Source organism: Dunckerocampus dactyliophorus, unplaced genomic scaffold (genome assembly GCF_027744805.1).
Source record: "Dunckerocampus dactyliophorus isolate RoL2022-P2 unplaced genomic scaffold, RoL_Ddac_1.1 HiC_scaffold_47, whole genome shotgun sequence".
NCBI lineage: Eukaryota > Metazoa > Chordata > Actinopteri > Syngnathiformes > Syngnathidae > Dunckerocampus > Dunckerocampus dactyliophorus.
In genome coordinates, this window is record NW_026559883.1 from 1 (window position 1) to 2500 (window position 2500).

Below are 2500 nucleotides of genomic sequence, written 5' to 3' on the forward strand. Positions count from 1 at the left end.
GGAGTCTGAAAACGGCTATAAAATGCGTGGAGAGCCGCTGTCGCCCCGGAGGAACGGAGAAAAAGTGCTGAAAAAAGGCCTAAATCCTAACGGACCGAGGCGGAAGTGCAGGCGAGGCGGCAGGAGTCTGAAAACGGCTATAAAATGCGTGGAGAGCCGCTGTCGCCCCGGAGGAACGGAGAAAAAGTGCTGAAAAAAGGCCTAAATCCTAACGGACCGAGGCGGAAGTGCAGGCGAGGCGGCAGGAGTCTGAAAACGGCTATAAAATGCGTGGAGAGCCGCTGTCGCCCCGGAGGAACGGAGAAAAAGTGCTGAAAAAAGGCCTAAATCCTAACGGACCGAGGCGGAAGTGCAGGCGAGGCGGCAGGAGTCTGAAAGCGGCTATAAAACGCGTGGAGAGCCGCTCGGATGATTTTTCAAAGTGTCAAATGAATGGGAGTGAATGGGGCAGAGTACCCAATGTGTAAAAAAAGTGCTGAAAAAACGACAAAGTCCACACGAGCCTAGTCAGAAATGCAGTCCGAGGCGGCTGGAGCCCCAAAGCGGCTATAAAACGCGTGGAGAGCCGCTCGGATGATTTTTCAAAGTGTCAAATGAATGGGAGTGAATGGGGCAGAGTACCCAATGTGTAAAAAAAGTGCTGAAAAAACGACAAAGTCCACACGAGCCTAGTCAGAAATGCAGTCCGAGGCGGCTGGAGCCCCAAAGCGGCTATAAAACGCGTGGAGAGCCGCTCGGATGATTTTTCAAAGTGTGAAATGAATGGGAGTGAATGGGGCGGAGTACCCAATGCGCGAAAAAAGTGCTGAAAAAACGACAAAGTCCACACGAGCCTAGTCAGAAATGAAGGCCGAGGCGGCTGGAGCCCCAAAGCGGCTATAAAATGCGTGGAGAGCCGCTCGGATGATTTTTCTAAGTGTGAAATGAATGGGAGTGAATGGGGCGGAGTACCCAATGCGCGAAAAAAGTGCTGAAAAAACGACAAAGTGTCAAATGAATGGGAGTGAATGGGCGGAGTACCCAATGCGTGAAAAAAGGTCTGGAAAAACGACAAAGTGTCAAATGAATGGGAGTCAATGGGCGGAGTACCCAATGCGCGAAAAAAGTGCTGAAAAAATGACAAAGTGTCAAATGAATGGGAGTCAATGAGTGTTTTGGTCGACCAGGAAAAAACGCGTTTACGGGAGAGGGTAAATCAGCCGAGAGGGGGGGGGGGGGTATACTTTACCCTCTCCCGTAAATGCCATTTTTCCTGGTTGACCAAAACACCTCCAGCACGATTTCGGAAACCCAGTTTTTAGAAACACTGACCTCCAGGGGAAGTACCGAGAAAAGCACACTTTTGAATCCGCTTTTGACGCACTGAAACACGGACGTGAGCTGGGGCTGTGCCGCTCTTGGAAAACCCCTGGAGGTTATTTTCTAAAACGGGTTTCCGCGTCCCCCTGGGCGCCCGTGTTGGGCCGCGCAAGGCGGTCCGGGCTGCCCACCCCATCTGAGTGCCCCGTTGGGCCGCGTGCATGGCAGGCATCCAAGGAAGGCTGATGAGCAGCGGTGATGATGATGATGAGACACCAGCTGCAATTTTGACAAAGTGTCACCTCTCAAGCATTTCCAAGCGTGACACAAACAAAAGGGAACGGGAACTTTGATATGAGTGACTTGTGCTTCTTTTTCTCCAAGTGTCACTCCACAGCTGGCACCCAGGCTGTGTGACGCAGGTGTCCGACGAGGAGCGCCCGCGATGGGCCGCGTCAGGCGGCCCGGGCCGCGCTATCACCTCCGGATGACAACATCCAAAGGAGCACGTTGGTGCTTGCTGGGAGTTTGCGCACGCGATAGGCGACGCCTGGCGGCCCTGGCCGCGCCTCGCCAGCGGGTAATGACGACCGCGAGCGCCATGCTGCGCCGATGGAGCTGTCCGAGGAGCGAGAGCGCCCGCCATGGGCGGCATCCGGCGGCCCCTGGCCGTGCTTCGTCTGCGGGTCGCTCTCCACCTCCGGGTGGCCAATCCGAGGTGTCCGCAAAGTGTGTGCGCTCGCCATGGGCGGCATCCGGCGGCCTCTGGCCGTGCTTCGTCTGCGGGTGCACACTCGGAGCGAGGCTCCTGCTCGCTCCGGCGCGGTAGCTTTGTCCGCGCTCCACCTCCGGGTGGCGAATCCCAAAAAGCAGCACTTTGGTGCTACGAAGGTGTCAGAAGAGTGTGTGCGCCCGCCATGGGCGGCATCCGGCGGCCTCTGGCCGTGCTTCGTCTGCGGGTGCACACTAGGCGCGGTGGCTTTGTCCGCGCTCCACCTCCGGGTGGCGAATCCCAAAAAGCAGCACTTGGGTGCTTCGTAGGTGTCAGAAAAGTGTGTGCGCCCGCCATGGGCGGCATCCGGCGGCCTCTGGCCGTGCTTCGTCTGCGGGCGCACACTCGGAGCGAGGCTGCTGCTCGCTCCGGCGCGGTGGCTGGGTCCGCGCTCCACCTCCGGGTGGCGGAAGGAATCGAAAAGGAGCA